Source organism: Stegostoma tigrinum, chromosome 7 (genome assembly GCF_030684315.1).
Source record: "Stegostoma tigrinum isolate sSteTig4 chromosome 7, sSteTig4.hap1, whole genome shotgun sequence".
Lineage (NCBI taxonomy): Eukaryota > Metazoa > Chordata > Chondrichthyes > Orectolobiformes > Stegostomatidae > Stegostoma > Stegostoma tigrinum.
Genome location: NC_081360.1, coordinates 4,038,425 through 4,063,439, shown reverse-complemented (window position 1 = coordinate 4,063,439; position 25,015 = coordinate 4,038,425).

Sequence of the window (25,015 nt, the reverse complement as noted above, 5' to 3'; positions counted from 1 at the left end):
ATGAGGTAGCGGTGGAGTTTAGATAGATGTTAGGATTAGGTTAAAAGTTCGGCACGACATCATGGGCCAAAGGGCCTGTACTGTGCTGTACTGTTCTATGTTCTATATAAATTATATAAATGTATTAACCATGCGGTGCATCAAATCCTTATCATTTCTCTAAGGTAGTTTAGGTTCTTTTGAAAGGCTCTCCACTTGCCCTATATCTTCCTCAAGTGTGAGAATCTTGTGGTTTTTTTTGTGACTATGAATGAGACAATCAGTATTCTTTGCACAGGCAGTTGAGAGAACACATGTCCAAAATGAGGCACAAAAACAAAGTTGCTGGGAAAGCTCAGCAGGCCTGGCAACATCTGCGAAGGAAAAGTCAGAGTTAATGTTTCAGGTCCAGTAACCCTTCCTCAAAACTGAGGCACTGCCTGTGCGTGTAGATAATGTTGGAAATATGTACCATTGTGTACAGGGGACAAAGTTTCTTTTATTATGGTGATGGTCATTTTTCAGCATTCATTGATTGTAAGGTGATATTCTTTAGCTTCATCTGAGCAGAGAGAAGGGATTCATAATTTAACTGCTGCGCTTTCAGGAGGTTGATGACTGGGAAACAAATCAAATCAGTGACATCACAGGAAAGTGGTGCATTGATTAATTCATGATATTAAAAACTGTATTTTAAAAGAGTGTTATTTGTAAGAAACCATGTCAACAGTGCTCACGCCCATGATGTGATCATCCTGTGGTATGTGGTAAATCATGGAAACTTCATTTGTCCCTGGTGACTCTTTGTGCAACTGCTACTACTGGCGAACTGTATTTTAGAAAAAGGTGATTTGCGACAAAGGTCACCGGATCTAAAATGCTAACTCCGGTTTCACTCCATAGATGCTGCCAGACATGCTGAGCTTTTCCAGAAGTTTGAGAAGCACACAATTTATTAACAGTCAGTCAACGTGGAATTTTATAAATTCCTGCTTTAGAAGAAAACCAGTCTGATTCCAAACCAAAACACAGATTCTAAACAAAGCTTCAGGCCTAACATACATTGTCTGATGTAAAATGTCACCTCTTCTTCACACTGTAAAAACTTGTAGTTCTCTCAGCAAAGTGACTTGAAATGAATTTAGAATTTACATATACACATTTATCAATTATAACCTTCTAACTGATGAGGGTTTAGCAGCATTTTACGTCTGTTTAATACATCTTCGTCAGTGCTGTGACCCTTTTATCTTTTTGTTATAAAGTCTGCTTCTAATGCTATCTCTCACAACACTTGAAGAAGGAATGAGTCTCTGAAAGTCCACACTGAGAACATTGAATTGTAGGCTCCCATGGCCGAATATGAGATGCTGCTCCTCTTTGAAATCCTGGAGGAAGCCCAGAATCGACAAGTCGTCCAAGGAGTGGGAGGGGCAGTTGAAGTGGTTCATGATTGGAAGGTGTCGTTTTTCATGAACAAAGCGCAGGTGTTCTACAAATTCCGCTTGGTTTCACTGATGTAGAGGAGGCCACATTGGGAACAGTGAATGCAAGAAACCACATTAGCAGATATGCAGATGAACACCACAAGAAGGTAAACTTTACGAGCTTCAAAATCTCCCCAGCCATGGCCTCATCCCACATCAATCCCTCCCTCTCACCCTGGCCTTCTTGACCTATCTGTCTTCTCTCCCACCTATGCGATCCTCCCAACTCAGTGACCAATCCCCAACACTGCCTACCTGCACTCACCTATCACCATCCCACCTACCTTCACCAGCCCCATCCCCCGTCTCTTTATTTATTTCAGACACCTTCCCCCTCCCCCATTTCTGACAAAGGACTCCAAACCAAAATATTAGCTTTCCTACTCCTCTGATGCTGCCTGGCCTGCTGTGTTGCTCCAACTCTGCACTGCGTTACTGCTTGGAAGAAATTAAGAACAGTTGAAAATGCTATCCTTAGTGGTAATTTGGTATTTCTAATGCTTTCTGGAATTCATATTAAGGTCAGATTTAATGGTGATCGCAGGTCAGAATTTGCTGTGTAGCTCCAACTCCACACTGCGTTACTACTTGGAAGAAATTAAGAACAGTTGAAAATGCTAATTGGAAATTTGTAAAAAAAAAGACAAAATGCTGACAAAGCTCAACAAGTCTAGTAGCATCTGTGGAGCGAGAAATAGACTTAACATTCTGAGTCTAATATGATGTTCTCAAGGGCATTCATACCAGGCATGAAATCAAGACTCTTTTTTGGTCTGTGCAGATGGTTTCAGAATTGTTGCATTTTTCCAGCATACCTTGTGTATGCTGTAATAAAAAGCGTTGTTCACAATAACTTATTTTTCAAGTCTTAAGTAGTTTAACAAATAGTTTCAGTGGATATTTCACCCCATTCTTTAACTCAGCTATGAATTTACTCTATATACTTGCATAAATAAATGGGTTGATGCAGGAACTCAATAACTGAAGCATAAATCCAGCTTCTTGAAGAATAAATGCTGAATTCTGGAAATCAGAAGCTGAAGGATAGGTAACTTTCATAATTCCTACATACGGTATTGTTATAAAACATAACAAATTTAACAGGAGAAAACTACCCGAAATGGTGAAGAGGAAAACAACAGATTATCTCCTCTTCTGCATCTCTGGGTCACTTTGGTTCTTTCCAATGCTGTGGGTGCGGAATCTCCTGCGGGATCTACTGGCTGCAAGAATCTGTTTGGTGGTCAGAGCATTGAGTAGTAAAATCAGAAGGAAAGGGAGACAAGGGGTTAAAATGGATCGAATACAATCATATGTTGCCCATGCAGGGGATGTATAAAATGGATCTTTTAACTCACAGAACCAGGGTATTCTATCAGTTATGTAAACAGGTTCATATGTAAAATATATGAAGATATTTTTGACAGCTCAATGTTGACACAATTCCTATGACACGTGCTGCCACCTTTTCAGTACAATATTGTGATTTCAACTTTTTGCAAGAAATGGCCACAGTTCGATCGAAGGTGAAAGCGACAGTTAACCATGTAGAACTGTCAAGGGCTGCATAAATTATGGCATTGTGGAAGCTGCATATTGGTGTTATGGACAAGACAGTAAATGAAAAATAGATTCCAGCAACCTGGTTTAATATTACAGCTGTTAGCATAACCAGGAAATCCATCACTGCCATATACACTAGGTGATATGAAATGCATTGAGAAAGACCATATCTTCGTCGAGACAGAATCATAATCACTGCAAAATTAGCTGCAGGAGAGACAGAAAGAGAGAGCTTTTCATAAAATATGCTGATGAAACAGAGTGAGAACAAAAAGTTATACTCTGGCCAAACAACTTAGGTTTAGACCATTCCTAGTTGAATGTAAATAATTTAGCTATGTTTGTAATATTGAAGTTATCCATTCTGTTTCGACAATTATTTCAAATTCTATAATAGTCATGCAGATTGGAAACACTGTAAGTCAATGTCAAGTCATCAAACGTTATTTAGATAGTGTAGAGGGAAAATGATGAAATCAGAAAAGTACTTTTGAAATTAAAATGAGACCATTGAAATGCTTTAAACAAGTAAAAATAAAATGCAAAAATGAGCAAACAGCAAATAACCTAACTGTGATGTGGAAATTGGAAAAAACACGGATCATATCTCATTGATTTTTAAAAAATGGCCCCTTTACGCTCTTTATCGGATAAATATCTGGAATGTTCTCGATCGACTTAAAACACAAACTGGTCAAGGATGATGTCTCATTTGGTGAAACATCCTCCAAAATGTAGCATGTCAACAGTGCTGCTTTCTGCTGTCAGGATAAATGAACAGCTTAATTTAGCAGAGGATATTTAATATTTAGACCTCCTGTCCTGAATGTAAAAGTGCTTACTGTTTGTATAGCTTCGGGCAGGCTGGAAAAGACAGTGTGATCAGGCACACTCAAATATGTTGCATTCTATTGATGTCGGAAGGAAATATGAATTATCAGCAGTCACAAATTTATTAGCAGCACTGAAATTGGAAAAGGAGAGCTGGTCTGGAGCAGTGATTGAATTCTCAGAGACCAAAAGCATTTATGCTCTGTGAGCTAAACAAAATTCTTAATCATCTACGAAATAGTTACTGTTACATTGCGTTGGTGTTTGTCAGCAGGATTATCCTGTTATTAATGCAACACTTCAACCTTCTCAATTGTGCAATTCTGGGAATTATCAAATTATTGTCAAAATCAGTATTCGAGTAAAGAGGCAATTTTATTTTTTCTCTACTCCCAAATTTACCATAATACTAGAAGATAAAGGAGCAAAATTTGGTTGCTCGAATATCCTCTGCCTTTGATCATGGCGAGTATGTTTCTCAATCCCATTCTGTTGCCTTTTCCCTGTAATCTTTGATCTCCTTACCAATCAAGAACCAATCTATCTATTGTCCTCAGCATGCTCAGCCACACGGATCACAGCACAGTTGAGGTGAAGGAAGGGGCAATTTTTCCGATGGGATATTGCAGACTTTAATTGTCACAGGACTGAATGACTGACGGCATTAAAGTCTATGTGTTTCACATGAGAAAAGAGAAAATTTGATGGCTGTCTGGGTGACTGCTTTGCTCCATGGCTGGCTGAGTTTGCTACGAAAAGACTGTCCTTCTCAACCTGTTTCCATACTTGAAGTTGCCAAAAGGCAGCAAGATAGCAGCAGAGCAGGAGGCTCCATTCTGAGTTTCATTGCTCCGCCTGTTCTTTTCCTTTTTTTTATTCCACTCTCTGTTTTTAGCAGTCGATGGGCAGCGTGAGGGGAAACAAGTCACGGAACAGCCAGCAGGGAAGCAGCCCCTGAGCAATGTGAGGAGAAACGAGTCCTGGGGCAGCACGAGATGTTCTGATCGAGACCTGGGATAGCACGATAAGAAGCGAGTCGTAGCGCAGCATGACATACCTTGATGCAGCTGACTGCCGATGAGGAGTGGGTTGGAGTCTGGAGTAAGTGGGAAAATTGTTCGACTGGGGCCTGGCATGGGCAATTAGACCACGTGCCGAACTGTTGCTATTTGAAACTCTTTACTGGATTGCAATGCCAAATGCTGCTATATTTCCTTTTATTCCTCTTTGTATCCAAGTTTTGTAATTAGGTACTTGGACCTAAGATGGCACCATTCGAGACAGCCATTTAAAAGTTGTTTCACTGTACTCGTGTATTTCTGTTCTGAATTATAGATGGCAATAAAGGATCTTCTATTCTACTCAATTACTTGGCCTCTACAATCTTTTGTCACAATGACTTCCACAGACTTACTGCCCTCTGGTTGAATATCTTCCTCCCCACATCTATTCGAAAGGGTAGCCTTCACTTTTATGATGTGCGCTCGTGTCCTGATCCTTCTGACGAGTGGTAACATCTTCTCCACTTCCAGTCTATCCAGGCCTCTCATTATTCTGTGATTTGTATGAGATCGCCCTCATCATTCTAAACTCCATCGTTTAAAGACCAAGAGTTCTCACCCTCATTGCATATGATGAGCCTGTCATTCCTGGGATCATAATTGTGAATCTCCTCTGGACCCCTTCAAGTCAACGCCTCCTTCCTTAGGTGCAGAACACAAAAACAGTGATGATCTTCCAAATGCAAAGAGGAGGGGATGATTATATCCAATTCCAGAGAAAGTCAGAGATCTCGACTCAGAATAAAAGCCACACTGCTAAACTTGGATGATTGATGTAGCTAATCAATGCTTAATGGGATACTGTATAACTGCAGTACTTTACCTGGAATTCCTATAGCTGCAATCATGGGATAGTAAATTTCGAACACAATACCTGTTAATAGTTCATGCATTTTTATGAGAAACGTGGAACACGTAGTGCAATTCAATGAAAATTTGTTTTATTTATAACTGAAGAAGGGCACCGGGGAATTGATTAGTTGATGGTTCTTTTACATTCATTATATAGTAAACACTGTGCAGCTGCTGCCTGCTTGCTGTTTATCTTTTCATGAAAATGAATGGTTTTCATGCAATGTACTGATACAAATATTATCTCAGGAATGCAGAGTGATCTGTTTTACATTTTGGTCGTTTGTCCCCATTGATTAATATGGGTGTTATTGCAAACAGTGATGTTTCCCAATCACCTCATTGAGAAATGCATTTCTATTTTCCTGAGATGGATATTTGGGTTAGGGCTAGATCTCAATTGTGGTCATCACATATGATCACTTGTGAAGTGCATCCTGAGGCTCACTGAGACTGTACACACGCAAGAGCATAACTATTTGCATTTATTGTGACAGGGTCCAGTTTTGTACAGTTACATAATATGTAATTTTGCACAGTACTTCATATATCTAGTGCCGACCTGCCCAAGGTATAGTAATTTTATTAACTGTTAAGAGTTGTGGTTCACTGTGAACAGACACATTTCAGTGGGTTTCTTCTGTCGAATTGGGCCTAGTCAGCGCAATTTAGTATTGACATGTTCCGTTCAGCATGTGTGAACTCAATGTCAACAGTTCCAGTCCAGCACAGTTACATTATATTTAGCCAGGCAGCATCAGAGGAGCAGCAAGTTTCGGTTCCGGATACCTTCTTCAGAAATGAAGGGTCCGGACCCGAACCGTCAGCTTTCCTGCTCCTTTGATGCTGCCTGGTCTGCTGTGTTCCTCCAACTCCATACCTTGTTATCTCAGATTCCAACATCGGCATTCCTACTATCTTGAAATTACATTTGGACTGCTTTGTTGTCAACTGCGACTGTTCAGATTGGACATTTTTTTTTTCTGACACTAGTCCCATACTTTCTGAAACATATCACTGTCATGTCAGTAATTTTCAACTGTGTGATTGTGCACATTCTCAATTTCATTCAGTTCTGCCAGATCAACGTTCGAATCAGGGAACCCATTTACAATCCTGTGGAATCTAATTCATCAATGGCTCATTACACCGGGTACCAGGTATCATTCACTAATCTTACATTCAGTGTCGTCTTCAACAGATCGTCCTAGTTGTGTCAATGATGGACAAGCCTGGTTAGGTAACTTTACAATCAAAAGTGTAACTCAAATGAACACTTTAATCCATTGTGGAGAGATTCATCATGCATTCGCTACAATCATTTCAAACTGCCTCCATTTTTCAGTGTTCACGAGGCCTAACGTGCAAAGCATCTCATTTCCGTGTGATTCATGAGGGTGCCAAAAATATGTAAAATCCGGTTCTGCTAGGATCGCCGGTGGACATTCATGGTGCAGTGGCAGTATTTCAAAGTTTACAGCTCGTTCACGAGAATTGTCAGTTTTGAAGATATGCTGGAGAAGCTGGGTACTTTCTCTTTGAAGAAGGTAGCGACGATGATGTGTGACTGAAGTGTTCAAAATGACAAGACGGCAGAACAGAGTAAATAGAAAGAAAACTTCCCTCCTCGTGTAAATATTGACTCATAAATATAAAGTAATTAATACAAGAAGCAAAACTGTTATCAGGCGAAACTTTTTCGCAGAGGAAACAGTTCAGGACCAGAGTAAACTGCCTCAGTGAATGCAGATTCAGTCGAAATATTTAAAAGAGAACTAGCCGGTTATTTGAAGGGAAACAATGTATCAGGATTCAGGGAGATGGCAACAGAATGACACAATCTGATACACTTGGCAAAAATAAAACAGAACTGTGGATAATGGAAATATGAAACAAAAAGCAGAAATTGCTGGAAAAAGCTGAACAGGTCTGTGGCTAGATTTCTGACGACGTTTCTTCAGAACGTGTTGGGTCACTGGACCCGAAACATTAACCCTGATTTCATTCCGCGGGCTGGTTGAGCATGATTATCATGCTGCCCTCTGTGAGTAGTCACTAAGTTGTGATGTTTGATCGGGTCAGCCAGTCATTGGTCCGCACAGCCTATGTACCTAGCATCACATTATCATAAAAGTCAATCTCACACGGCTAATCCATGTGGTATCGAGATGTATTGCTGGCTTTACCACAACAACCTTTTAGCAGAGAAAACGATTCTGGATTTTCTGTATAGGAGTCCCGTTAAGGCAGCTAACTTCAGCTGTGCACCTCTCCTTTCTACCTTTTGAGGTAGGCTGTGTACTGCTTTTGGCCAAAAACAGCGGACATACGCTGCTTCATGAGTTTATCTGCTGTGCAATAAGTGCTCAATGATCAAATGTTTGTTTTCATACTGGATACCGCGATGCCCCAACTGAGCGTCAAGCTTACACAGTGAGCAGATAGCTAATGTTCAATTCACAAAATTGCCAACACAATTGATCTTATACCTTGTGGAGGAGAAAGAATCCCATCATTTAAATCGAATACCGAACATATACCTACGGTACGATGTAACTGAGAACCCTTTGGTAGACTGCTCAACCAGCACATTGAGGAAAGAGATCGCATTTGATTGCACCATTTCAGTGGTTAATCTGAGCGCTGACTGGAGATTTTGATGCTGTGTAAAACAATTCTTTGGTGCAGCCCTAAATTCACATGTCAAAGATGTGTCACGTAAGGTGTCGGAGGTTTATGGTCATTCCTTAAAAGATGCGCTTTCCACAGTAAACAACAAAGGTATTGTTAAGTCTGTTCAAGAAAACTTTCTAATTCAATCTCAATTCAATTTCATTCTCCCGTGTCTGCGTTAGTTTCCTCTGGGTGCTCCGGTTTCCTCCCACAGTCCAAAGATGTGCAGGCTGGGTGGATCGGCCGTGCTAAATTGCCCGTAGTGTTCAGTATTGTGTGGGTTATGGGGGATAGGTCTTGATGGGATGCTCCAAGAGGTGGTGTGGACTTGTTGGGCCGAAGTGCCTGTTTCCACACTGTAGATAATCTAATCAACATGTGGAACTGCCAACTAAAGAAGGACTTGACCCAAACCTGACCTAGCATTGGGAAATAAGCCACGGGAATCGATTGAGGTGTTATTTTTAGGCAAGCATTGTAATTTTGCAGTTTAAAAATTCGGAAAAAAGGTAGACCTGAGCCAAAAGTCAAAGTTCTAAACAGGAGTAAGGCCAATTTTGCTGGTATTAGGATAGGAATTTTCAAGTTGTTTAGGAAAGGCTGTTCATGGGTAAAGGGACATTTGGAAAGTGAGAAACCTTCAAAAATGATATAACAAGAGTTCAGAGAAGTATATTTCTGGAATTGGAGGATTTGAACTATAGGGAGAACATGAATAGGCTGGAGCACCTGACCCTGGAGGTTCAATGACTTAGGGGCAGCCTTGTAGAACTTGATCAAATCAAGAATAGGATGAATAGTCAAGGTGATTTTCCTCAGGTAGGTGAATCCAAAAGTAAAGATGAGAGGGAAAAGACTTAAAACAGATTTGCTAACGTTTCATGCAGAGGGTGGTGCATGTACAAAACGAGCTGCCAGATGAAGTAGTGGAGGCAGGTACAATTCGAACATTTAAAAGGCATGCGGATAAGGCATGAATGGGGAGGATTTGGAGGGATATGGGTCAAATGCTGGCAAACGGGCCTAATCAGTTTAGGCACGAGTTGGACTGAATGGTCTGCTTCCATGCTGTATAACTCTTTAACCTCTATGAGATGTTGCCAGGCCTGCTGGAATTTATCATAAATTTCTGTTTTTTCAAACTTAGATACACATTGGGGCAGCTGCACACAAAAAAGTTCCGCTGAATGTTCTACTGGACACTGTCACACACCTGAATGCTGCGCGGAGATCAAGCTTGCTGGTCAAGAATTGATGTCAGTTTCATAGCAGAGGGTATTGTCATACAACAATGATACAAGGGACTACACCAAACCACACTATGACAGAACAGGGAGGCCAGTAACACATTATAAATCACAGTTACTCAATTAAGACAGCAGTGGCTCCACAGAGTTGACATTAAGGTAGAAAATGACACAGGTAAGCTGCAAGGAACTATTTAGAGGTGAGGAGATATGATGTAGCCATTGAACGAACAGCAATGAAGCAGATATATTCATTACACTAAAGCATCTGTGAAGGTAAAGAGTTAACGTTTCAGGTCCAGTGACCCTTCCACAGAACTGCCTCTACATCTCAGTGCTTCAACTACTGGTTCGATTCCTTTGTCTATTAGTCTATCTATGTGGGTTGCTGCTTCTGTGTTTTATTTTCATTTTTGTCTGGGGTAACCCAATGGAACTGTACCACCAGCACAAGGTCCCAACATGTCTTTTCCTGTTCAAAAACAATAAGGAAGGACATACCGGTCTCGCTTTCTTTAACGTTAATAATCAGAAAAACAACAAGACCTGCATATGGTAGAATGGTGCAGAGGGAGCACACTGGATCCAGAAGTCCACTGAAGCTGCTGTTCCCATCAACATTGGGCAGCCATGATTTTTGTTTTGTCACTTATATTTATTTTTCTTTTACAATAAATTTGCGTCAGTTTCCTACTTTCAGCACACACCTCAGTGTCTTGAATCAATCTTATTCTCACGCAGCCACAGGCTTCAAATGCTGCAAGCAAGCATTTTCCCTTTTCATCAGTCATGCTTCTCCCCACAAACAGAAAAAGACCTGATCTTCTGAATGGCCCACCCTATCTCTCTTATAGTGTGATTGTCTGAATAGAGATTATTTCCTCTGATATGAAAACAACACGGCGATGTTTACACACGTTAGCTACAATGTTTCTGATCCACTCGACACCCTGCAGTAATTCCCACGCCAGTGTGGAAAATAGCCCCATGCAACCGACATGGAACATCTAGAAGGGCAAGAGTCTCAGCATCACGTCAGCGAGGCAGTTAATCATTACTGCTACAGGTATCAGCATTCACTCTTGATCAATGAAGTAAACATGGATACTAACACTAGATATCAGAATAAATTGCCAAACTTTGTTCCTTCTGAATTGTGTTAGATTGCATGTTTTTTTTTAAAAAAGTTTCCATTATTTCTTATTTGACATTTCATATGTAGGCGAAGGTCAACCTGGAACTCATTGTGATTCCTCACATTTTTATTAGGGTCATTATTATTATTCAATAATTTGAGTTTGTTTCTCACAGTCTTAGAGTCATTCAGCATGCAAACAGATCCTTGGTCCAAACAGTCCATGCCAAGCACAGTCCCAAATTAAACCAATCCCACCTACCTGCTCCTAACCCATTTCCGTCCAAGCATTTCCCATTCATGTGTCTATTCACATGTCTTTTACACATTGTAATTGTTACCACATTCACCACTTCCTCAGGACGTTCATTCAACAAGTGAGCCACTCTTTGTGTAAAGTACATTTCACCTCCTGTCTTTGAAAGTCTCTGTCATCTGATGAAAATGCCATATATGTTCTTCCTCTGGAAGACCAAACTATCACCGGAAATAGGAAGAGAGTTACATTATTTGGCCCATTTATTCTGTTCCACCATTCAGTCATGTCTAAAATGAAACTCCTGCCTTTTCCCATAGTTATTGATGTCATCATTACTCATCAAGAACCTATCTATCTGTGTTGTAAATGCATTCAATGACTTGGCATCTGAAGCCCCCTGTGACAAAGAATTCCTCTGGTCCACATCCCTCTCGCTGAAGAAATTCCTCCTCCTCTCAATTCTACATGTTTGGGTCTTCACTCAGAAGCTGTGCTTTTGGTTCCTAGTCTACCACCTATTGGAATAAAAAGTATCATTTCCATGTCCCCAAATACCCAGGCCTCTTTGTATTCTGTAAATTTCAATGAGAACTCTCTTATCCTTTTAAACTCTGTCACATACAGACTCAGATCCTTCAACTGCTCCTCATATGATTATACCTCTCAAGATTCTCATTAAAATGCTCTTGAACATTGAATTGGAGTCCCCAGATTTGAGGAGATATAAGGGGAAGAAAAACGCAATGGCAGAGCTGCTTCTGTGTCTTCCTTTTCCAGATTAAAACCAATGAGATTCCTTTTCTGATTCCAGAGATAAGGAACGTCAGCTCCATGAGTTGGTTGCAGCAGTTATAATTCCTCTCCTTCAAGCAAAAGAGAATGGCTGGCAGGAGAGAGGTGAGATTGTTGTGGGAGACGTGAGAGGGCATGAAGTCTACAACAATTAAGTAAAGAAGAACAGTTCATATTCATTAATTTTAGAAAGAGGAGATTGCACAAGTGTGAAGATCCATGTGGGATGTGCATAAGAATGTTATCCTACCATAATGAATGACATTAAACTCTTTAATGGCAAAGATTTTGGAAGGAGAAATGATCAATTATTTCAAATGAAGCTGGGTGCACAACTTCGAAATATTGTACTAAGTGAATGAGCGTACAGAAATTCAACATGGATTTGAAACATGGCTTCATCCAAGGCTCTAGGCCCGAAACGTCAGCTTTTGTGCTCCTGAGATGATGCTTGGCCTGCTGTGTTCATCCAGCTGCACACTTTGTTATCTTGGATTCTCCAGCATCTGCAGTTCCCATTATCCCTATTCAAAAGCTACACTGGCCCTATCCCCGACCTCTTCCTCCATTACATTGACGACCGTTTCGGCGCTGCTTTGTCTTCCCACGAGGAGCTCAAACCTTTCATCCACTTCACTATCACCTTTCACCCCAACATTAAGTTTACCTGGACCATCTCTGAGACCTCTCTCTCCTTCCCAGACCTCTCTGTCTCCATCTCTGGCATCCACCTGGAAACTGATATCCATTTTAAGCCTACCAACTCACACAGCTACTGAGAACATTCCTCCTCTTACACAACTTCCTGTAAAAAGGCCATCCCCTATTCCCAATTCCTTTGCCTCCGCCGCATTTGGTCCTGAGATGACGCCTTCTGCTCCCAAACATCCCAGCTGTCCTCTTTTCTCAAGAACCGCAATTTCCCCTCCACAGTGATCGAATATGCCTTGACCATGTCTCCCGCATTTCCCGCAACTGATTCCTCACATGCCCTATCCACAATAATAACCAAAACAGACACCCCCTCATCCTCACGTATCACCCCACCGACCTCCAAAACCAATGCATCATCCTCCAACATCTGCAATCTGAACCCACTACCAAAGACATTTTCCCTCTCCAACCTTATGTGCTTTCCGAAGGGACTCCCTTGTCTGCTCCACACTCCCCTATACCTCCCCCCTCACCCCCATCCAGGGCCCTAAGAAGACTTTTTGCATCCATCAGGTATTCACCTGCACATCTGTTGATGTGATATACTGTAACTGCTGTTCCCATTGTGATCTTCTCTACATCGGGGAAACCAAGTGGAGGCTTGTGGACTGCTTTGTGGACCACCTATGCTCAGTTCACAGCAAACAACTACACCTCCCAGTCACAAACCATTTCAACTCCACCCCCCTCCCCAACCACTCCTCGGACGACATGTCCATCCTGTGCCTCCTGCATTGCTACAATGAAGCCATCCGAAAGATGTAGGAACAGCAACTCCTATTTTGCTTGGGAATCCTGCAGCCTAAGGGTATCAATGTGAACTTCACAAGCTTCAAAATTTCTCCTCCCCCGACCACATCCCAAAACCAGCACAGTTGCCCCCGCCTCCCTAACCATTCCTCCCACCCCAAGCCTCCCTCCCATCTCCTACACACTAACCTGTTCTTCCTCTCACTCATCCCTTCCTCCCACCCCAGGCCGCACCTCCATCTCCTACCTACCAACCTCATCCCACCTCCTTGACCTGTCCGTCTTCCCTGGACTGACCTATCCCCTCCCTACCTCCCCACCTATACTCTCCTCTCCACCTATCTTCTTTTCTCTCCATCTTCTGTCTGCCTCCCCTTCTCTCCCTATTTATTCCAGAACCCTCACCCCATCCCCCTCTCTGATGAAGGGTCTAGGCCCGAAACGTCAGCTTTTGTGCTCCTGAGATGCTGCTGGGCCTGCTGTGGTCATCCAGCCTCACATTTCATTATCTTGGATTCTCCAGCATCTGCAGTTCCCATTATCACTAACCTCATCCCGCCTCCTTGAACTGTCCATCCTCCCTGGACCAACCTATCCCCTCCCTAACTCATCACCCACATTCACCCTCACTGGCTCTAACACCGTCTCTTTGACCTGTCTGTCTCCTCCCACCCTATCTTCTCCTTTATCCATCTTCTATCCGCCTCCCCCTGTCTCCCTATTTATTTCAGAATCCCCTTCCCCTCCCCCATTTCTGAAGAAGGGTCTTGACCCAAAAGGTCAAACTTTCCTGCTCCTCTCATGCTGCTTGGCCTGCTGTGTTCATCCAGCTTCACACTGTGTTATCTAATATTCTGTGGACCTGGGTCCTTCCATGTCAGATGGCAGAATCTAAATTCAGTTAGAAGAATTCCAGCACTAAGAATCTGCTGAAGACCATGAAACCATTGTCAAATGTCTGAAAAATCCATCTGGCTCACAAATGTCATTCAGGATAGGAAATCTACCATCATAACGTGGTCTGGTCTAGATGTGACACCAGACCAGGTTGATCCTCAACTACCATCCAAAATGCCTAGCAAGCCACTCCAATGAAGGAAGAAAGAAATGAAACTGGATAGAACACCTGGCATTAAGCTAGACACTGAAAATGACAATAGCAGAAACAACCCTGTCGACCCTGCAAAGTTCTCCGTACTGTCATTTTGAGAGGTATTGTCAAAACTTGGAAAGATGTCTCACAGATTAGGCAATCAACAGGTTTGCAAAGTCATGCTCACAAAATCATATATAACAAACAACATCCCAGAAACGACCAACACCATCCCTGAGTATGTCCTGTCCCACCAGCACGACTCACCCAGCAGAGGTGGCAGCACAGTGGGAGGGGAAGGACAGCGTGTAACTACACTGGAATAGCTTGGCCTGAGGATCAGCAATTACTGGAGCACATTGTTCCAGTCCTATTGCTAGAAAGCCCTGAGTGGAGCCCAATATCATTTACATCTCTGGTGTCTCTCGCCATTTTATCATACAACATGGAGTGAATTGAATTGGCTGAAGAGTAGTATCTGCAATGTTGGGGACACTGGAGGAGGCTGATATGAATTATCTACACATCACTTCTGACTGAAGATTGTTGCAATCGTTCAGCCTTATCATTTGCACTGATGTGCTGTGTTCTTCTATAAATGAGATTGGTATGTGTGTGGAACCTCCTCCTCCAGTGAGGTGTTTAATTGTCCACCAATGTCCATGACTGGATGTGACTAACTGTGGATCTTAGACCTGCTCTGTTTGCTTTGATAGGATTGCTTGGCGTTTTCTAACTCTTGCTCCTTCTGCTGTTTGGAATGCCAGTAGTCTGCTTTGGTAACTTCACCAGGTTGACTGCTCATTTTAAAAAATGCTTAGTGCGACTCCTGGTATGTTCACCTAAACTCACAACTGAACCAGGATTGATTCACTGGCCTGATGGTAATGGTTGAGTGGGGCGTTTGCCGGGGCAAAATTTTGCAGATTTTGTTGGAGGGTGATTCTGCAGCTGTTAAGGGAAAGGACAAAGCTAAACTTTATATCCTATATGCAAAACAAAAATCCATAAAATCAGCACTAACAGGGCAAGAGATCATATCGAAGCAAAACTAAACAATGACACAGGATCATATCTAAAGTGAGGGGTGTTTCAGAGTCACCTTGAGACATCAGTGTAGAAGAAAGAAGCAGAGGCTGCTGATCACATTGTCTCATTCTGAGTTTCTAAGAAACTCCATGAAATCATCACGCTTGTTGTAGGTGAGGATGGATGAGATAGGAGAGATGGAGACCCCTTCAAAAGAAACTAATCTGCTTTAGAGAAATGATAAAGACATGATCGCAGTATGTTTACCAGAATACTGATTTACATTATTTCTATCTCTGTTTACAAGCACCATCAGATACAAGCCCCAAGAAACATGGCTTGGAGATGGATGTCAGCAGCATCAAAATCCAATCACTTGGTGAACGCATGGGTGTTTGACCTGTCCCAATGAATCAGAAAATCCCTATCCAGACAGGTTGCACATGAACAGTCTCTACCCACTGTGAATATGTGCTTGTGTTGCAATGTTATGATCATTTCCAAAACTAGGCCCGTCGGATAAACAGTTTTATGAACATTTTAACTTTCAAAGACCATTTTTTTCCCTTCCTTGGTGTAAATAAGAGAAAAAGAAAGCCCTTCCGCTGTGATTATTTGTGAATTTGCTGGTGAACTATCAGTTGGGTTGTCTGAGTGATTGCTTTCCCACAATCAGAGCAGATGTACTGTCAACTGTGAATTCTCTGGTGTCTCACGAGTTGGATGACTGAGAGAGGCCCTTCTTCAACACGGAGCATGTGAATGGTGTCTCTGCAGGGTGAATCCACTGGTATATTAGATCGGACTCCTGAGTGAATTTTTCTCAGACGCAAAATAAGTGTCAACACACTGGTGTATTCACGGTTCAAATGATTTTGTCAATTCTTTCCCACACTTCCAGCCAGGGAATAGCCTTCCTTCAGTGTGAATTAACTAGTGGAAAAACAGGTTGGATGTCTGAGTGAGTCCCATCTCTCACACAGAGCAGGTGAATGGTTTCTCCCGATGTGAACTCGTTGGTATTTGAACAGGCTGGATGACCGAGTGAATCCGTTCCCACAAGGATGGTAAGTCAATGGCTTCTCCCCAGTATGACTGTGTTGGTGAGTATCCAGCTGGGATTCCTGCAATCCACACATTTCAACAGTCTCTCCCTAGTGTGGCTGTGCTGGTGTTTTGACATTTCAGATAAACTATGCAGATTCTTTCACATAGTGAGCAGATGTGCTACTGGCGAGTGTGAACGCTACTATTTGCTTCCATGCTGAAAATCTATTGATAGTTAGATTCCGAATAAAACAGAATGGCACGCTTTGCCTGCAACAGTTGTAGATTCGCCAACTTCAAGTACATTTAAGTCATCATTGGAAAAGCATATGGACGTACATGGATTAGTGCAGGTTAGATGGGCTTCAGATCGGTTTGACAGGTCGGCACAACATCGAGGGCCGAAGGGCCTGTACTGTGCTGTAATGTTCTATGTCTATGTCTATGAGTGTTTGACCACGAGGTGGTGTCGTCTGAATCCTTTAACAATGAATCAACGTTTCTAACAGAACATAAAAACAGTAACGAGAGAGAGAGAAACCCAGATAACAAACACAGGTTGTGAAATTAAAAGAAATTAATCTGATCATTTGTGGAGCCGATGTTTAGGAAGAAAAAATATCAAGTAAGCTCTTGATGGTCATTAAAACCCAACATTAAAATTAATCTTAGTGTTTGCACAAAAGCATGAAAGGAGGCGGAGCTAGGAGTTACAAGAGCGAAAGAGACAACTATTCCCTTTTCCTCCCCAAGCAATTTGAGCCATTTAGTCATAAGAAGAACAGGTGCAGATGCAAAATATTGGAAACCTAAACAAAAGGCAGAAAATGCTGAAGTACTCAGCCGGTTGAGCAGTATCTGAATCCCCCTTTCTGCTGTTTTAACGATCCTAGACTTCAGGTCAGGTGGTCCACAATTCTCTCCAGAAACCTCATTGACTCTCTCCTTTTCAAGATCGTCCTTCAAGCTGTTGTCTTTTACAGTGCTCTTGCGCATTGACTGTATGTTCCTCAGTGAGAGGTCATCTGAGAGAATAGTCTGTGAAATGCTAGCGAATGTTTAATTCCATTCAGGGCGCAAGGTAAACGCTAATTTTTTTGTCGACTTACACAGATATCACAGTTCCTTCAACATTGCAGTATGGCAAGCTGGATATCTCTTATTTCAAAGTGTGGAGCTGGATGAACACAGCAGGCCAAGCAGCATCTTAGGAGCACAAAAGCTGATGTTTCAGGCCTAGACCCTTCATCAGAAAAGGGGGATGGGGAGAAGATTCTGAAATAAATAGTGAGAGAGGGGGAGGCGGACTGAAAATAGAAAGAGGAGAAGATAGGTGGTGAGGAGAGAATGGGTGGGGAGGTAGGGAGGGAATAGGTCAGTCCGGGGAGGATGGACAGGTCACGGGGGCGGGATGAGGTTAGTAGGTAGGAAATGGAGTTGCGGCTTGAGGTGGGAGGAGGGGATAGGTGAGAGAAAGAACGGGTTAGGCAAACGGGGACGTATCATCTAAGGAATGGGAGTTGAAACGGTTCGCGACTGGGAGGTGCAGTTGTTTACTGTGAACCAAGCATAGGTGTTCTGCAAAGCAGCCCCAAGCCTTCACTTGGTTTTCCCAATGTAGAGTTCCATCCCTTATTCCCAATTCCATTGCCTCCGCCGCATCTGCTCCCAGGATGAGGCATTCCACTCCTGCACATCCCAAATGGCCTCATTCTTCAAGGGCCACAACTTCCCTTCCGCAGTGGTCGAGAACGCCCTCAACTGTGTCTCCTGCATTTCCCGCAACACATCCCTCACACCCCGCCCTCGCAATAACCACCAAAAGAAAATCCCCCTAGTCGTCACATACCACCCTACCAACCTCCAGATACAACGCATCATCCTCCGACACTTCCGCATCTACAATCCGACCCCACCACATTTTTCCCACCCCACCCTTGTCAGCCTTCCAGAGAGATCACTCTCTCTGTGACTCCCTTGTCCGCTCCACACTCCTCTCCAACCCCACCACACCCGACACCTTCCCCTGCAACCACAGGAAATGCTACACTTGCCCCCACACCACCTCCCTCAGCCCCCTCCCAGGCCCCAAGATGACTTTCCACATCAAGCAGATGTTCACCTGCACATCCGCCAATGTGATATACTGCATCAGCTGTACATGGTGTGGCTTCCTCTACATTGGGGAAGCCAAGCAGAGGCTTGGGGGCTGCTTTGCAGAACTCCTACACTCGGTTCGCAGTAAACAACTGCACCTCCCATCGCGAACCATTTCAACTCTCCCTCTCATTCCTTAGATGACATGTCCATCCTGGGCCTCCTGCAGTGCCATAATGATGCCACCCGTAGATTGCAGGAACAGCAACTCATATTTTGCTTGGGAACCCTGCAGCCCAATGGCATCAATGTAGATTTCACAAGCTTCAAAATCTCCCCTTCCCCCACTGCATCCCAAAGCCAGCCCAGCTCGACTCCTTTTTTGATGAAGTGTCTAGGCTCGAAACATCAGCCTTTGTGCTTCTAAGATGCTGCTTGGCCTGCTGTGTTCATCCAGCCCCACACTTTGCTATCATGGATTCTCCAGCATCTTCAGTTCCCATTGTTTTTGGATATCCCTTATCCCTAGAAAGAAAGCATCATGTGATAACTTTCAGCACAAAGACGGTCGTGGTTCATGTGGCCCACTCTCACCTATTGAAACCACACTTGGGAAGTGACAAATCTGCCAATCTTGTTCTACACAAGTTGTCTATATCTTAGAATGGACCTTTATTTAAATGAAACTATTGGTGCAAAAGGGATTAAAAGGATCTATAGAAATAAGTGTTGTGAAAGTTGCATAAACAACACAGATGAGACGTGTCCTTTTGAAATCCACGTGTCCCAAGAATTTCCCTCCCTTAAAAACTGCACATTTCAAATCAAATTGGGATATTTAGAAAGGATGAGGCGAAGTGATAACAGCTAACACTCACCAGTGATGACAGAGACATTCCCGAGATGGGGTGACAGAGGTTAGAAACAATCACGGGCATGACTTCAGTGAAACAGCCAAGAGAAGGAGGGGAATTTGGGAGGGGATCAAGGCCACCGCTTGCCCTAATATCGCCTCAAACCTGTCCCTGAAATGCGCCAATCCCACCCAATTCACAGAGTTACCTACAGGCTGGCAGCATCCTGACCCTTTGCCCAGCCCTGCCCAGGAGTGGGCAGTCCAAGACGAGTCTTTGTGGAACCAGCCAGTGGGGGTTGGGGAATCCACTGCTAGATGCCATGCCGCAAATTGTTTCTCACTCTCCTGCCCCATACTGCTGTAAACACTGAATGAAGATGGCTGATGCACCTTGGGGTACATCAGCGCTCTGGGCAGATATAGTGCAGAATGGATTCCTTCTATGCTGTACCTGTTATCTGAGCCTCTCTCTTTATCCCACTTCTCCCTTCCCAGTGATTCTACATTCTGCTATTGTCCTTGGCTCTCTATTTATTCTGGTCATCTCACCCCTTTTTCTATGGTCGTCATTGAAACTTAGAAAATAGAAACAGAAACAGATACTCTTCAAGCCTGCTTCCTTATTTAACAGGATCATGGATCATTGGGAACCTGTTCCATTTTCTCCGCAAAGCCCCTTTGTCCTTTCAGTCTAGGAATGAAGAGTCAGTGCAGAAGCAAATGCAACAGGAATGATCATTTTGGAAAGAATGTTTTTTTACATATGTGAAAGGAAGAGAGAGGCAAGCATGCAACTGGACCACTGGATAATGAGGCTGGCGACACAGAGATAGGGAACAAAGAAATAGGGGATGGACTGAATTGGCACTTTGCATCATTCCCCACAAAGGAGGACACGATCAGCATTCCAGAATTTCCAGAGATCAGGGGTAGAGATGAGTGTTGTGGTCAGCACTGAAGGAGAGGGTTCTGGGGATGCTCCAAGGTTTGCAGATGGATAAATCATACAGACTGGATGAATGACAACCCAGGGCTCTGAAATATATCGCTGAGGTGATTTTTTTTCCGTTATCACTGGAGTCAAGGAAGATCCCAGAGGGTTGGAAAATGTGTAATGTAATATCCATGTGCAAGAAGGAAGAGAAGCAAAAGACAGGAAATCATAGGCCAATTAGCCCGACTGGTGATCGATCATTGGTAAGATTTTAGAGTCCATTAGTAAGGGTGAGATTGTTGAGCACTTGCAAGTGTACTGCAAAATAAGGCTGAATCAGCACAGCTTTGTCAAGGAAGGACATGCATGACAATTCTTTTAGAATTGTTTGAGGAGGCAATGAGCTGGTTTGAAAAAGAAGTTAGTGGATGTGATCCATTTAGTTTTCCAGAAGTATTTTGACGAAGCTCACACAGGAAGCTGTTCAACAAGACTCCATGGCATCATGGGCAAGGTACTGGTAATGGACAGCAAATTGGCTGTTTAGCAGAATGCAGAAAGTCGGGATAAAAGGGTGTTTTTTTCAGGGTTGCAGCTAGTGGTTAGTGGATTTACGCAGGGGTCTATGTGATGGGAACAACTATTTATGTTATACACCAATAATCTAGATGGAGGACCTGTGGGCATTATAGTTAATTATGCAGATAATGTCAAGGGATAATGTGTGGGTATGGGAGGTGTTGGAGAAGCAGTGAGGCTACAGAAGGACTTGTACAAGCTAGGTGAGTGAAATAAAAAGTGAGAGATGGAATACAAGTGGGAAAATGAGAGGTTATGTACTTTGGTAGGAAGAATAGACTCAGAGACTATTTTGTAAATGTGGAACGCTTTCAGAGTCCTAGCTCAGGGCTCCCTTAAGGATAACTTGCAGGTTTATTTGGCAGTTAGGAAGACAAGTGCAGTGTTAGCATTCATTTAGAAGGCAAAATAAAATCAACTGCTGAGGTTATGGTCAGACCACACTTGGAACAGTTTTGATCCGCAAATCTAAGCAAAGTTGTCTCGGTCTTGGAGGCAGTCCAGAGAAGGTTCACAAGATGATCCCGAGAATGAAGGTGTCGACTAGATTAGAATACCTACAGTGTGGAAACAGGCCCTTCGGCCCAACAAGTCCACACCGCCCTTGAAGCATCCCACCCAGACCCGACCCTATAACCCACACACCCCTGAACACTACTGGCAATTTAGCATGACCGATCCACCTAGCCTGCACATCTTTGGACTGTGGGAGGAAACCGGAGCACCTGGAGGAAACCCACGCAGACACAGGGAGAATGTGCAAACTCCACACAGACAGTTGTCCGAGGCTGGAATCGAACCTGGGCCCCTGGCGCTGTGAGGCTACCGTGCTAACCGCTGAGCCACCGTGCCGCCCACCGTGTTCTCAGAAAAGCAGATGAGGACTGTGAGTCAGTCTGTGAACGATGACGTCCTGATGACACAATGGTTACCACTGCTGCCTCAAGCACCTGGGTGTCGATTCTTTCCTTGGGATGTTATCTGTTAGGAGCTTGCACCGTGTCCCTGTGTCTGCGTGGGTTTCCTCAGGGTGCTTTGGTTTCCTTGCAAAGTCCAAAGATATATAGATTAGGTGAATTGATCATGCCAAATGTGGGTTTGCAGGGATAGGCTTCGTCCGGATGTGTTGCTCTTCTGAGAGTTGGTGTAGATTTGATGAGACGAATGACATTTTTCTGCATTGTAGAGACTCGATGATAATTCTATGTTAGAAGGATGAGGAGCGGTCTCACTGAAAAGTACAGGATACTGAGACACCTGCATTTCGTGGCTTTTAGAAGATGTTTCTGCCAATATGAGACATTAGGACCCGGGGCCACAGCTCAAACACCTTTTGAAATGAGATAAGTTGGAATTTCTTCAGTCGGAGCAAGGTGACTGTGTGGAACTCATTGCTGGAGATGCTTTCGGGGTTCAGTAAGCAAACGCGGGAAGTGGGGTTTAGTTCGCATGCTTAATGAACTTCCCAGCCCACGCGAGCTCCCGTTCTGTTCTGCTGTCCGGTATAATCACACACTTTATAACCAACTGCACACACTTGTTATATGTTCCTTTTTACATTCTTTGTCACCCTCTCTCAACGTCCCCCTTGCCAGTGAGACTGCCTGTTCGTTCCAGTCTGGCAGTTACACAAGCCTTGTTCTGCCACACTCACATTCCGATCATTGAATCCGAATTATCAATGTCCGTTCTCCCCCAGCACTCCAAGATCCACCCGACTATTGCAAAAATGCTGCCCCCCTGTACACTTCACGTCAGCTCTGATGAAGAGTCATCTAGAGTCGAAATGTTAGCTTGCTCTCTCTCCAAAGATGCTGTCTGATCTGTTGCGATGTCCAGCACTTGTTGTTTTACGCACTCACCAAATCTTCGCCGCTGTCATATTGCATGTGGGCTCGACTTCTGGCCATGCCTGATAACCACGTGCTCCCCGTCCCTTCTTCACTCCACTTGGTTGAAGGGCCAGCCATCACTGTCTGTTGTAAAAGGGAACCTCTGTTCTCTTCAGATGGCTCCACAGGCACTGTCAATCATGCATGCCCCAATGTGATGTGACAATGTCCCAGCCTCAGCCCGATCTGTTGATTCGTCCCAACGTTTTCTGTTTGTTCGTTGGAGCTGGAGGCTCAGTTTCCTGTGTCCGGGCTGTTGTGCACTGGTTTTCCCGGGGAAGGGATCAGCATTTTTACAGTGCCCAGGATAGACATCAACACCTTTATCATGCCCTGAGCAGCGATTAGCTCCTTTGTTGTGCCCAGGTCAGGGATCGCTACCTTTATGGTGCCCAGGACCGGGATCAGTACTATTATTGTGCCCAGGACAGGGTTCAGCACCTTTACTGTTTCCAGGACAGGGTTCAGCACCTTTACTGTTCCCAGGACAGGGATCATCACATTTCTCTGCCCACAGGTCAGGTATTAGCAACTTTCATACCCAAGACAGGATGATGACTTTTCTTGTGCAAGCAAAATTCCTGGATTGTATTCCAGATGTAAAGATTTCTGTTTAAAATTGCACTGATCGGGCACCTGTAGTATTTTTGTTGTGGTTGTTATTGAACAGGGCAACATTCACTGATGTCTTATTCTTTCACAGCTCCATATTTCCCTCATTTGGGTAGCTAATTTGGACAGTCCATGCAGACCTAAGTGAGACAAAATCAAGACTTTGCAGATGCTGGAAATCCGGTCTCAAAACAGAAAAGTTGTGAAACACTTAGCAGGACAAACAGTTTTTGGAGAGTGAAATTAAATGAAAAAATCAGATTGCTGACATTTTACCTGAAGTAGATGATTTGGGATATAATAGCTTACAAACTAGAACAGAATCACGAAAAAGGGAGAAGTTGAGAAGCAGACTTGGTGGCAAGTGGGATAATCCTGCATGTTTTTACTGGAGATTTTTGTTTTAGAGATTTGAATGCTGATATCTCTCGATGATAAAAGAGATGGATGGTACAAGGCAGCATTGTGTAATAAGGGAAAGTTGACAAACAAATGGAACATGATGAGAAGAAAAGCCAGACTCGGAGGATGATAAAAATGTGAACAGCATTACTAGTACCTGCTCTCTGACAGAATGGGAGCCAGGGTCATTGCGTGATATCTTACTCATGAATGTTGAATTTGCAAACGTCACCAGAGGGACTGGGTGTCCATGAACACAATTCTTAACAGAATTGAATGCAAGTAATCAGAGTTGTCCAGCAGTTCAGCTCTAATAGAGTGACTTCACAAAACAAGGAACAAAGATGCTCGAAGTCAGGCAGTGATTCGCTGTAAATCAGCACCAATGGAAGCTGAGTTTTCACAACAGGGAGCAGAGTCTGAGGTAATTAGTTGGTGAAGTACCTTGAAACGGAATTCCTTAAACACCTAACATATATAAACAGCTTCGTGAATGATCAGGATGAGATCCTAAACATGCAGATCTAAAAGAGTTTCATTCTCGAGTTTAAAAGAAAAAGACTTTCTCCTGTCAATATTGAGCTGCAGGACTGGAATATGATTGGTGTATTGTTCACCTTTGGTTCAATCCTGAGTGAATTTCAATTTGAAAAATGATGCCTTGCAGACGTAATGGTCCATTCACACAAAATATATTGTGGTGACATAAATAATTATCTGGGAAAACTGAGATCAGGTTCAAACCCTTCTGAGTCTCTGAGTTAAAAAAAAATAAAAACAGTCTTGGATGTGATTATCAGCAGCTATAACAACAGAATTAATAACTGCTGTTTCAGGTAACCTTGCTGGTGTCTCAGCAGGTATGATGGCTGAGTGAATTCTTTCCCACACTCAAAGCAGGTGAAGAACCTCTATCCAGTGTCATGGTCCAGACCAGTGATGCATCACCACGACCACACGCACCCCCCCCTCTCCCACCAAAATATGTATCAAGAAGATAATGTAGGTCCTAACTTTTTCTTTTTTGAAAGGCAAGTGTTAGTTGTGGTCTTCCAGATGAGATTTGATTGGTCAAAGTATCAGATTTGATACAAAACACACTTTGTTCATACACTCTCGTTAAAATACAAC